The sequence below is a fragment of the Lynx canadensis genome, chromosome D4 (assembly GCF_007474595.2).
Source record: "Lynx canadensis isolate LIC74 chromosome D4, mLynCan4.pri.v2, whole genome shotgun sequence".
Classification (NCBI taxonomy): Eukaryota; Metazoa; Chordata; class Mammalia; order Carnivora; family Felidae; genus Lynx; species Lynx canadensis.
In genome coordinates, this window is record NC_044315.2 from 76,074,216 (window position 1) to 76,087,221 (window position 13,006).

Below are 13,006 nucleotides of genomic sequence, written 5' to 3' on the forward strand. Positions count from 1 at the left end.
CACATTAATAGACATGGAATCACTGGCCGGGGGTTGGGGGGTGGGGGGTGGGATCTAAAAAATAAAAGTTCCCAGAAATACTGATTCAGTAGCTTTGGAGTCAATGCTGTAATTTGCATTATTAACATGTTCTCCCTTGTGATTCTGATATAAATGGACCACACATTGCAAAACACTTTAGCCCATGCTCCGACCTAAACCATCTCTCTCCTCCTAGCCTAGCCTGCCCCTAGCTCAGAATTCTCTTTTACTCACAACACTGATTAAATTGATGTGTGTACCTCTTTCCCCTTCTTCTGCCAACACCTATCATTTCCTCTTGTCCTGTTTCATCTGGGTCTCTAGGGAAGAATTACCCGAGCGGGCAACAGCATCCTTCCATCTCAGGGAGGCCAGTCCCTGCCCATGAGCTTCAGATGGATCCTTCTATCAGTTATTTCTATCAGTTTATTTCTATCAGTTACTATAGTTCCTTTCCTCCAGAATTGCTTCTTCTTCTGTATCTCTTTCCATTTGGGAGACAGGCTCTAAGTTCCACATAGTGATCCTGCCTCAACCTCTCAAAGTCTATATTCACTCTTCCCACTCAGTCTTCTGCTCCAGCAACACTTCACCAAAATGCATGCGTGTACACACACACACACACACACACACACACACACACATCACCATCACCTTCACTATCCTGTGGTTCTACCCCTCAGCGTCCCTCCTCACTCCATCATCACTTCCATGACTCTCCTTTGGTCTCTAAATCTCCCCCAGAGCACCGCAGTTCAAGGAGACCAAAGAAGAGAGTGTGAGGGGTAAGAATTCAGGCTGGGCCTTCTTGGATTCTCAGGAAATAGGAAGAGCTGTGGAGAATTAGGGGGACTCAGAGAAAGGGAAGATGATGTCTAACCAAGTTGGTAGCTCTAGCCATAAAGATATGGCCAACAGATTTTAAAATAGCTTGCCATATTGTATGTCTACATATGTATAAACATATATACATACACATGCATGTGTGTATATACACACATATATGAATATACTTGCATGTATATACTTGGGCACGTATACATATATACACACATGCATAAAACATATACACATACATATATACGTACTTGATTGCAATAAATTTTAGAGGAACAAAAGCATCCATGAAGACTTTGCTATTTTTCCTCAGCAGCTGCCAGAGGTCAGAGTTGGCCACTGGGCTCTTGTAACAACAAAGATTGTAAGATTCTTCCATCATGGGATGTGTGAAGGTGTGGGTGAGTGAGCAGTCTTTTCTTAACCAACTTCCCATGCCTCGGTGAATCCATCATCTAAAATAGGCATATTATTAGGAAAATCATTTGTTTTGTTCATTTTCATCTCTTTTCTTTGGGGGTGTTATCGTGTGTATTTGTGTGTGTATGGGGGCGGGGATGAGGGCTTATCTTAGCTGAAAGTGAGTCTAGAAAAAAGAGGGTTTTTCAAACCACTTATTCCTAATATGATCTTGTGGAAAAACCCAGCAGGTAAAGGTAAGGCTCTCTGCTAGTAGCAGGAGGTGAGTGGTCCAATTTCCTGTCTATTCTAATTTGCCTTCCTCAGTGGTTGTTGAGGTGCCTCAAAATATCCCTCAAGTTATAATGACACTGTTTTGGAAATTGCTGATGTAGTCCAAACTTCTTATTTTGAGAATGAGAGAAAGGGAGACTTGCTATAGCTTACACAGCCACAGTACTAGAATGTGAATGCCTGATTACCAACTCCCGCACCCGTGTTCCTCCAGCTAAGCGGTTCTCCCATGTGTGCTGGTGTGATAACACCAATTCAGGGCTCAAAGGAAAGATGAAGATCCAAGGCATCTGGGTCCAGCCACTCTGGTCCAAGCCACCATGTTCATAGCAAACGAGCATCCCCAGCCTCTGTAGGGCAGTCAGGGGCTTTTGGTGGGATTTTATAGCTTCCTTTGGAAATACATGAAGTTCTTTGTGTCATGACAAGAATGGGAAAGGTTCTGGGGGTGCGGGGGCACTAGGGCTGAAGGCAAGAGGCCCAATACAGAGAAGACCAAGGCAGCATCAGAGAATGAGGTGATGTGAGACAGAGAGTTGAAGGCTTTCCCTGGCTGGAAGTCTTAAGAGATGTCTGAGTCCAGCTTAGGCAAATCCCCTCTTGAAGGACAAGTTCTTTCTCCCTCTCTTTCTTTTTTGTTTCACATTTTTCTTTTTTCAATGGTCTGTGAATCTACAGACATGCCAGGGAAGAGGCCAGAGAGTCTACTTTTGACTCTAAAACAAGACTAATCAATAGTCAGTCTTACCTCAGTTCATTTTAGTTCTCAAATTAAAAATAAATAAAAAGGGTCCAACATTAGATGTTTACAGCATTTGCCTACAAGGAACCCTGGGTGAGGTAGTGAAGTCCAGACAGCACAGGGCCAAGGCTCAGTGTACATTTTCCTTCAGTTTTTTCTTATGGGTCTCAACGTCTCCCATCTGTTGTGCCACCATTACCCCCAGCAGATACTTACTGAGCAGCAACTATGTGTAGGGCAGTGTTAGGCCCTGAGAAACGAAAAGCACATGTGAAAGAAAAAAAAAAGAAACTGCTCTCAAAAAACTTACAAGCATGTAGCTCTGCAATGCAGTAGAAAGAGTCTGGGCTTTGGAATTGGAAAGATCAGAGGCCAAGTCAAATTTCTATCTGCCCAGGCTACTATGATTCGGGCAAAGAGCTTCAGCTGAATCTCCACCACTCCACACAGGATGTTGTGATAACAGCACCTACCTAGCACAGCCCTGAGCCTGGGGTCGGTACTCAACAAAAGTTACCACCTTTCTTGCCTCTCTTAGAAAATGTGGGGAAGTCAAAGTTGGGGTGAATTTGTCCCTCAGATCTTTGACCTTAAGCAAAAGTTGAAGTTTAGAAAGTTACCATAGGGGCACCTGGGTGGCGCAGTCGGTTAAGTGTCCGACTTCAGCCAGGTCACGATCTCACGGTCCGTGAGTTCGAGCCCCGCGTCGGGCTCTGGGCTGATGGCTCGGAGCCTGGAGCCTGTTTCCGATTCTGTGTCTCCCTCTCTCTCTGCCCCTCCCCCGTTCATGCTCTGTCTCTCTCTGTCCCAAAAATAAATAAATGTTGAAAAAAAAAATTAAAAAAAAAAAAAAAAGAAAGTTACCATAGAAGAACAGAACAACTAAGCCCCTGCTTACATTTTGTTTTGTACATTGGGCCTTCCTAAATTGTGGGGTTTTTTTTAAGTGGAGGGGGAGGGAGTTTGCTGATATTAAAAGGAGGAAGAAGGGGAGAAGGAGAAAAAGAGGGAAGGGGGGGGCAAAGAGAAATATAAAAAAAAAGAAAAAAGAAATTGAGAAATAAAATGAAATCAAGAAATCATGAAAGAAATCAAGAAGGAGGTTGGTAAGCAAAGGGTCTTCTACTAGTGATAGGTGGATGTAACTAAAGGTACAAGTTGTTCAGCGAGTATTGAATGATGAGTGAATGAATGCTTAACCTAGTAAATGTCAAAGCTTAACATGCTTGTGACTGATTTACTCTCAAGTTTTTATAATTTGGCACAAATTATTTTGTCACTAAAATAATCCCTTAATTCCACTGCACTTCTTAAGTGGGGTAGAAAAGTATGAAGCAATGGTTAGAATACTGAAAACCTAAGATCTATGTTAATGCCACAGACACAGAGTATCGTGGTGGGGAAAAAAATGGCATAACCTTTTTCTTGATAAAGTCCTTATCTGGTGAGGTCTCACTCCTGAGAAATGAATTGTTCCCTTCAAAGAGGCAATGGGTGTATATTTAGGGGACAGGGGGAAACTCATTCTGCATTCCAGCGTCCTGGGTCTAGTCCTCCAACTGCCACAGATTTACTGTGCAGCCACCAGCCTGTCTCTTCCCTGGTAAAAACCATTTTGTTGGGTTGCATGGTATTTACCAAAGTGTGGGACACATCAGAATTAAACCACTTAATGGAAAAAACAAAACAAAACAACTTTCTAATTTTCTTTCAGTCCTTCACATTTAATCATGGAGAATGGCTTCGTTTACTGCTGATATTCCTTTGACAATTCCATAACATGTGCCAACTTCCCTTCTTTACAAGACAGAGCAAGCCTGGGGCTCAGAACCTTCTAGAGGCAATACTGTCTTGTCCAGAGTTATATAAAATTGTTTCATTTTCATTGTATTGATTTTTAGAGTTAGCTTCTATTTGTGGCAAGTAATCCTGGCTTTCCACTTACTGGTAGTGACATAAATTTCCATTTTGAAATCATTGATTTCACCAAAAATAATTTAGAAAGAAAGAAAGAAAGAAAGAAAGAAAGAAAGAAAGAAAGAAAGAAAGAAAGAAGTCAGTTTCAATAAGAACACGTCAAATTAATAATATCTCAGGGATGACAAGATTGTAAAGCTGATGCTCAAATGAGGGCTACGAGAAACTGTGCTTGAGGATTTTCCAGGGTCCTTTCAAGGAGGGGAAATTGGGATTATTTGAGCTCTTCAAACTCTGAAACTGCCAGCCAGAACATTCCAAAGGGGATCAAATGAGCTTTAGTTTTCAAGGGAAACCAGGTTTTGGTTTCCGGGAAAACTAAACTGTGTAGAGGGCTACCGGGATCTATTCCCCTCAATCAGTTGTCCACATGGGAGAGAAGCAGGTCTGCAGAGGCCCTGGAAAGAATACAGGGCTCCTTAACTCTGGGGCCCACAGAAAACAGCCCCTGGCTGCCCAGAGGCCACCCCAGCAAGAGGTTGAGGCCCTATGATTTCTCTGAGCTCCCCGGCCGGGGCCTCTCTGCTCCCTGGCCAAGAAGAGAGACAAGGCCAGCTGCACAGGCCGGCTCACTCATGCGCAGCTGGAATCTCTGGGCCAAGGGGAGTCAGGGGCCCTGATACAGTCTCCTTCTCCTGCACACCCACCCCACCTCAGTTTGAAATATAGCAGAGCAAGGAGGTAAAACCAGGACGACCCCAAACTGCAGAAATGGGTTTAAATGGGATGGGAGTGGGTTCTCTCCTCCCTACTCAGTATACTCCACCCCCCGGGGCCATAAGAGCTCACCAAGATTTCTGGCTCAAGCTGACCTCAGGGAGAGCGATTAGACAGTGCTCTGAAGACAATGAGGAGGAAGAGGAGGAGGAAGAGGAGGAGGACGAGGAGGAAGAGGAGGAGGACGAGGAGGAAGAGGAGGAGGACGAGGAGGAAGAGGAGGAGGACGAGGAGGAAGAGGAAGACGAGGAGGAGGAGGAGGAGGAAGACGAGGAGGAGGAGGAGGAGGAAGACGAGGAGGAGGAGGAGGAGGAAGACGAGGAGGAGGAGGAGGAGGAAGACGAGGAGGAGGAGGAAGACGAGGAGGAGGAGGAAGACGAGGAGGAGGAGGAAGACGAGGAGGAGGAGGAAGACGAGGAGGAGGAGGAAGACGAGGAGGAGGAGGAAGACGAGGAGGAGGAGGAAGACGAGGAGGAGGAGGAGGACGAGGAGGAGGAGGAAGACGAGGAGGAGGAGGAAGACGAGGAGGAGGAGGAAGACGAGGAGGAGGAGGAAGACGAGGAGGAGGAGGAAGACGAGGAGGAGGAGGAAGACGAGGAGGAGGAGGAAGACGAGGAGGAGGAGGAAGACGAGGAGGAGGAGGAAGACGAGGAGGAGGAGGAAGACGAGGAGGAGGAGGAAGACGAGGAGGAGGAGGAAGACGAGGAGGAGGAGGAGGGAGAGGAGGAGGGAGAGGAGGAGGGAGAGGAGGAGGAGGAATGGTTCCCCAGCTCTGGAGGGGGGAGGAGAAATGGAAGGGGATGGATTTCTCCAAAGAGTTAATGTTCACTGAACATTACACACACTCACCTGAATTAAAAATAAAAAGAAATTAAAAAATTAAAAAAAATTAAAAAACCTCCCAACCCTGGACCCGACAGTTGAATGACAGGGGCTGCTGGCTATGGGGAGCACACCTCAGTATGGGAACTGAAGCAGGGATGGATTATCATTCAGGACAAATTAACATCTCAAGTTGGGGGCTGCTAGTTCTGTGAGTACTAGTTTGACCCCATCAGTGGACACATCACCAATTCACAGCATGGCAGGACTGGCCTGGGCAAAAAGGATCTATGATGCCCCTCCATCACATCATCTGCTGAGCAACACTGAAGTCAACACCTACCAGGTACAGGGCTCAGAGCTAGGTACTGAGGGGACAGTGGTGAACAGACCAAACGCAGCTGCCTCTGCCCTCCATGAACTTTACCTTCCAGCAGGAAATACAATTTGAATAAATAATTGCAATGACACATGAAGAGAGCTCTTAGGTGAGTGAGTGCTTGAGTCTCCAGTCACCTCTACTAAAAAGTCTTGGAGAAGGGCACCTGGGTGGCTCAAGTCAGTTAAGCGTCTGAGTCTTGCTTTTGGCTCAGGTCATGATCTCAAGGTTATGAGATGGAGCCCTGTATCTGGCTCCTTGCTTAAGATTCTCTCTCTGTGTCTCTGTCTCTCTCTTTCTCCCTTTTTCCTTCTCTCTGCCCCTCTCCTGCACTCTCTCTCTCAGCAAATAAGTGTTGGAGAGGCCTGGAAAACTGTCTCTGCATCCCTGGTCTGGAGTTTCCTCATTGGTGACAAGCATGGGGGTCAAGATCCATGACTTTTAAGTCCTAGGGATTCTAGAAGTGTTCAGGGCCACTGAGAATGAGCTTGCAGCCTGAATCCCTAAGCCCCTGCTTTTATTTTGTCGAGTACATTGGGCCTTTCCAAACTGTGTTTAAAAAACGGGTTCTGCTGATATTAACAGGAAGAGGAATATATGTTAACAAATTTAGAGTTAAATTTAAAAAATTAAAAATTAAAAAAGGGCACTTCATTTTAAAAAAAAAGGAGGAAGAAGAGGGGAGAAAAGGAGGGAAGGGAGGGAGAGAGGGGGAGAGGAAGGGAGAGAGAGATCAAGAACAAAAAAAGAAAACAGAAATTAGAAATCATGAAAGAAATTAAAGAGGTTGGTAACTTAACAAGATGATCACCAAGATTTTCTCAAGTTTTGGGTTTCTAGGACTGTGGTGGCACAAATGTCCCAGAATTTAAGCTAGTGATGCTGGGTTATATGAAAATCTGTAACTATGACCATATTCACATGTTGAAGTAATTTTCTACTCACTTTATCCATTTGTTTTCCTGTAAGCACCCAGAAAGGTGAGGTCATTGGTGTGTATATAAACACACACACACACACACACATGCATGTGCATATTTACAGTGTATGCATAACATATATACACAGAGAAATATAGATGAAGAGACATGAAAATATATGCACCACTGGGTGTAACTAAGCATTGTTCAGTTCCATGATGTAATAGTTAAAAAGCACAGTGTTTTGAGTCTAAAGGACTATTTCCTGGATATGTGATTTGGGGAACTGACTAAACTGTCCTAAGTCTCAGTCTCTCTTTCTGTGAATTGGGAAGAGTAATGTGTAACTCTGCAGGATTCTTGGATGGATTAAATAACAGCGTAATTACAGCACTCACCATGGTGAGTAGCAAGTAACAGAAACCTATAAATGATATTTTCTTTTGCTTTTATGCCTCTTCCTAAATGTCTAGCCATGGATAGCCAGCATTTTCCCTCTGTGCCTTTCTTCCTCTCAATTCGGACAGGGACACTGTCACTTGGAAATTGTCCTTACTGAAACCCCAGGTTGGTACAGAAGTGAAAGGGCTGTAATTTGGAGGATCTTAGGCTGAGTCCCTCCACGTTCCTACATAATGCATGTTCATCCACTGAAATAGTGGGAAACGTACACAAGCAAAGATGTAAAAAAAAAATTAAAATTATCTGTAATCACTCTACTTCAAAATAATCACTGTTGGCATCTTGGTGTGTATTTCCCATACCCTTTTCTAAGTATATATAAACAAACATAATATTTTCTATGTCTCTGAGCAATTTTAAACTCCCAGGATGAAAGAGGCACAGGGAGAATACAGACAAACAAAACACTCTAACACACACACACACACACACACACACACACACACACACCCCTTTCATTTTGTTCTCTGGTTCTTGAACAGCTCTGAACTTCCGTTCACTTCAAGCTCTGTCCATACTCCCAAGAAGCCATGATTGAACATGCATTGCTGGATTTTCGTTTTTGCACAAGTCCCATTATGGACCTATAGACACAGACATAGAATGACTATGTTCACCCCACGTTGATCAATCTTTTAGCCAATGACTCCTGGACTCTCATCATGAGCCACATCCCGTGTGGTAGGGCCTGAGGTCAAGGGCACCAGCCCCATCCTCCCAGAGCTCTGAGACTAATATCAGCATACAGCCGCCACCCCATCTTGGGTCCCAAATTCAGCAGGTGACATGGCGAACCAGTTGGAGGCCCTCAGATAAAATAGTGATACAAATAGCAGTAGTAGTGACAGCCACCATGTAGGAGAGCTGATCACTATAATAGAAACTGTGCTCAACACTCTACTTTCATCGCCTCTGATTCTCTCTCTCCAAGGTAGACACAGTTACCCCTTTTTAAAGCATACTGAAGAGAAAAAGCAAAACACGGCTTGCCTAAGGTCACCTCGTCAGTGAGTGGTTGAGCCAGGGTTACATAAGGTTCCCTCCGTCTCTTCTGTGGAGCAAAGCTTATAGAAGGACACTGGCCACTCCCCAGCAGGATCAGAGCCCACAGTCCCAGGCCAATGACTTGTATTCCTCTGGCCCACGACACTCACCTCAGGGAGGCAGACCTAAACAGCCCAGGAATATCAAGACTGAGGAAGTCACATCTGCTTGACTCAGTCAAGCCAAGGGTTCTGATTCAGCTGGACTCTTGCGGACCACCCAGCTCAGCCTACATATCAATCTTGAGCCCAATTACCCCACCCTGGTCTGCCCTGGCTCCTGCCAGTGACTGAATTCTCCTCTCCTTCTCAAGGCACCTGATATTGTGGGACACAGAAGAATGAGCGAGAGCTAGGGCCAGGATGTAGATCCTGATCATGTGAGCTTGCCTGAGCCTGTTTCCTCAGCTGTAAAACAGAGATGAAAATATAACCATCTACATAAGACTGATGAGAGGGTCAAATGAATCCTGTAAGATTGCCTGGCACATGGTGGCTTATTTAATAAATGCTCATTCTTACTCATTTTTTTTTTCATTCATTAAATATTTCATGGGGATCTACTTTGATTCAGTTATTCTTGCAAGTGCTTAAAACAGACCAGTCAAGAAAACAAACGAAGACAAGAAAACAAACAATAGATTGTTGCCTTTGTAGAGGTTACACCTGGGGAGTGGGGGAAGCCGTTCTCATTCTTCCCTCCTTGCCCTCTTTCTTGCCAGCACGACTTGCACAGAAGGCCCAAGCGCTGTGAGGCTTCAGGAGAGCCCCCCACCCCTCCCCACCCCTTCTCTCTCTCAAGTGTGAAATGTTGCTCTTAGAAAGACCCTTGGAAACTCCACACTGTTCCAGCATAAGTCCTTTGCCCTAACCTTATTCCATTTCACAGACCGATACAGAAGGCTGAGACCTTGGAAATCTCATCAGACCAGATGGGCAAGAAAATAATTTTAGGGAGAGGGAATTCAACAGACACATGCTGAATACATCTCTACGCCAAGCCCTATGTACTGGTGCCGAGAGAAGATGGGGCACACACCCAGCTTTTTTTTTTTTCCACATTTAGAGGAAAATTCTGATCTGAGTTAATTGTGAGCTGTTTGTGGTATTTTCTTTAATTCCACTTAATCTGTTAATGTATATGTACAGCTGCAGACAAAAAGGAGTTTGATTCTGGGGGTCATGTCTTAGAACCCAATGAGGACATTACAAAATATAGGACACAGGCACTTCATTAGCTTTCGAAAAATCCCCCCCTCCAAAATTCTCAATCCAGAAACACATCTAATACCAAGGATTCTGGACAAGGGATGATTGACTTGTAGTATTATTTTCTCTAGATTATGGATTTAAAAAGCTGAGCTGCAGGGAACCTAAGGAATTTGTCCAAGGTTACACAGCTATAACAGAATCAGGATTGGAACCTGGAAGCCTGATTTAAGAACCTATTTTCTTGGTCTCTACATGATTCGCCTTTCTTACTTCCCACATTATTTATGTGTGCCAGGCACTTTATATTCTTTTTTTTTTTTTTTTTTGCATTTAATCCTCACAACAATCAAATAGGTAATGACTACAATTGTCAGTCTTTCATTGATAAAGAAACGATTGCTAAAACCAACATATTTAAATTTTTTTTTACGTTTATTTATTTTTGAGACAGAGAGAGACAGAGCATGAATGGGGGAGGGTCAGAAAGAGAGGGAGACACAGAATCCGAAACAGGCTCCAGGCTCTGAGCGGTCAGCACAGAGCCCGACGCAGGGCTCGAACTCATGGACTGCGAGATCATGACCTGAGCTGAAGTCGGACGCTTAACCGACGGAGCCACCCAGGCACCCCTAAAACCAACATACTTAATATCATGCTGCTTAACAGGTAGCAGGACTGGGATCTGAACTTAGGACTGCCTGGCTCTAATGTCCTTCCCCTTCATCACTGTCCTATATACTGCCATGGACCACTGAGGTCCAAAATGGGCTGCACTTACAGAGGACTTGCATGATCCTTTGGTGTATGTACATCTGCTCTCTTGCTTCCCTGCAATCATTCTCCACGTAACAGCACAGTGATATTTGTAAAATAAAATCTTATCGTATCACTAATTCACTAATTCATTCATTCACTCAATAAATTTACTGAGCCTTCATGCCTGTCATTTTTCTGGTCACTAAGACGACAGCGATAAATAAAAATCAGTCTAGCCCATTATGGAGCAAACTCTTCCCCATGTTTCCATTATATTTAGAATAGAATCCAAAAGCCTTAACGTTAGACCCAGGAGATATGAACCTCCTCATCCTCTCTTCTTGTTCTTCCCCTTCACTGTCTCCTCCACTCCTAGTAGCCTGCAGTGAGTTCGTCCATCATTCCAGCTTCCTCCAGCCTCGAGTCCTTAGCATGTGAGAGTTTTTTTTTTTCTTTCCGAAAATGTGTTTCCTTACACATTCATTAGTTTCATTATTCAATTAATGTGTTTCCCACTAGACTGTAAGTGACATGTGGGAAGAGCTATGCCTTTTCTTGTTGACCTGTGTATCGCCAACCTCTAGCAACACGTATCTGGTACTGAAGGGGCATTTAATAAATACTTTTGGAATAAGTGACAGTAGAAGTACTATGTTACAGGCACAGATCTTTTTTTAAATGCTGAGTCAAGTGGCATACTATTATGACATTTATTTTCTTGTATAACTTTTTTTTTTAGTTTCCTGGGGCTAATTACTGTTCATTTTTTCCTTCCCAAACTTTACTGAAATATTACCGACATACAACATATGTAAGTTGAAGGTACAATGTGATGATTTGGTAACATGCATATATTATGAAATGAGTACCATAATAAGGTTAGTTAACATCTCTGTCCCTCCTCAAAATTCCCTGTGTGTGTGTGTGTGTGTGTGTGTGTGTGTGTGATGAAAACTTTTAAGCCTACTCTCGTAACAACTTTTCAGTAAATAATAGAGTATCGCTAACTATGGTCACCATGCTGTTCATTAGATCCCCAGAATGTATCTGTCTGATAGCTGAATGTTTGTACTCTTTCTTCTCTTCCAGCCTCCAGCCCAGGCAACCACCATTCTACTATTTTTTTGAGCTTTTTTTAAAAAAAAAGATTCTACATCTAAGTGTGAACACACAGTATTTGTCTTCTCTGTATGACTTACTTTGCTTAGCATTATGCCCCCAAAGTCCATCCATATTGCTATAAAAGGCAACATTTCCTTCTAAGGCTGAATAATACTCCTTTATAAATATATACCAAGGAATACACACACACACACACACACACACACACACACACACACACACACACATTTTCTTTATCCATACATATACTGATGGAAACTTAGGTTGGTTTAGAGGCACAAAACTTAAGTATTAATAATATTTGGACCTAGATATAAGGCAGAGAAAGAAGATAGTAAGAACACTTCTCAGAGAAAGTAAAGTTACTTCAACTGAAGATCATGACTGGTACCACAAGAGCAAAGAACAATATGCCAGGAGGGCTGAACACAGGAGTGTCGACATGAACTCTGGGTTGTTTGTAAAAATGAGGCTGAGTGAGTTTAGGAAAAGTAAGTCTGAAGACATTGTACGTGTTGAAAACCAAGGCTCTACAAAGATAGAGACAGAGAGGGTGTCTCTGCTTCGAATTCATCCCTTGAGCACATATCCTCCCCGCACTCACACCTGCCTCCCCTCCAGCCCGGTGTGCATCATGGTACACTCGGTCACCTTTCTAGGTCTATCTTCCCCTTCGAGGTTGGAAAGTTCTCGTGAACAATGGCTGTAGCGGATTCACCTTACTGTTCCTGATGCCTATCATACAGGTGTCGGTGGGAGTTCAAGAAGCGTCTGTTGACTTAGAAGGAACAGAAGTGCAATAACATAAGCTGAGGCAGAAGCAGCTGCATTTTTCTCATCTACTCCAGCATCTGCCAACTTCCACTTGGTGAAGTTTAGCTGGATCATCGGGCTCCAAATCAGAAAAAGCCATTCCGACTTTAAGAGATAAGGGAGACCACCAAAGAGAAAAACAGAAACCAAGAACGACTTTGAGAAAGACACAGACAAAACGAATCTGAGAAACCACAGGAGTCTCCTTGTCAAAATCTGGAAGGGCCTGCTGGCATCTCCCATCGGCCCCACGGGGGCGAAGATAAAAATCCTACCCCTGTGGGCATCAAACTGCATCTACTACATACTGCCACTAATTCAATTTTTACGGCATGGACTGACCTGCCAAACTTGTATTGTTGAGCCTGCTTGAGAAGACAGCTATGGAGGGTGGGAAGGAAAAAGCCATGCCTTCTTCTTCCACAGGCCTGGGTCATCTCCTTTTATTCCCTTGGCTTTCTCCCAATTGTCATAATTGTGACTCCTTATA

The 13,006-nt window shown here is 43.9% G+C and overlaps 1 protein-coding gene across 1 annotated transcript in view; it reads right to left on the minus strand.

Annotated features, from left to right (window-relative positions):
* Window positions 1-13,006, minus strand: part of ASTN2 (astrotactin 2) — a 754,139-nt gene that overhangs the window by 91,153 nt on the left and 649,980 nt on the right. The gene's annotated exons all lie outside the window — the stretch shown is intronic.